The sequence below is a fragment of the Nannospalax galili genome, unplaced genomic scaffold, assembly GCF_000622305.1.
Source record: "Nannospalax galili isolate Female #2095 unplaced genomic scaffold, S.galili_v1.0 scaffold72, whole genome shotgun sequence".
Taxonomy (NCBI): Eukaryota; Metazoa; Chordata; class Mammalia; order Rodentia; family Spalacidae; genus Nannospalax; species Nannospalax galili.
The window spans coordinates 10332039-10332671 of NW_008336933.1; the positions used below are offsets into that span (position 1 = coordinate 10332039).

At 33.6% G+C, this 633-nt stretch overlaps 1 pseudogene; it reads right to left on the reverse strand.

Annotated features, from left to right (window-relative positions):
* LOC103732924 overlaps positions 1-633 on the reverse strand; it is a 15005-nt pseudogene that overhangs the window by 6048 nt on the left and 8324 nt on the right.

A 633-nucleotide genomic window follows, 5' to 3' on the forward strand; every position in this document is an offset into this window, starting at 1 on the left:
AAAGTTTGTGATTCACTACTCCAAGCGCTATTCTTTCCCGCTCTCTTTTGCCTTTGACCTTTCTCCCTTTCTCTCCAGTGTAGTGTAGTGAAACAGATCACCCATCAATTTCTGCCCCCTGCTTTTCTTCCAAGTTTTTCTCCACATCTGCTTCTGTCAATATAAGCAACCCCTTTACTCTTCCCATCCTGGCTAACCAATCTAACCTTCATGGCATCTTCAAACACTTCTTTTAATTCATCCTCAGTGACGTCGAAAGACAGGTTTTGGGCCAAAAGTATTCTTGCAGCTGGAACTTTCTTACTGTCTCTTCCATTTCATTTTTCTATTTTAATTTCATTGCCAAACACTTTTTTTCATTTTTAAAAATTATTTATTTAATAACCACATACTTAGAAGAAGCATTTCATTACACCAGCATTGACATATTCAATAACAATTTTCTGAGCTAGAATGCATCTCTTACAAAAATTGGCTGTAATTTTTAGGGTCACAGTGTTGAAATAATATAGTGATACATTATTGTATTCCATATAAACCCTATGAGACATAAAATTGAATAAGGTTTTAATCTTTAAAAAGATCTCCATTTCATTTTAGAATATACTGTTTCATACAGAAAAACTCATTTTT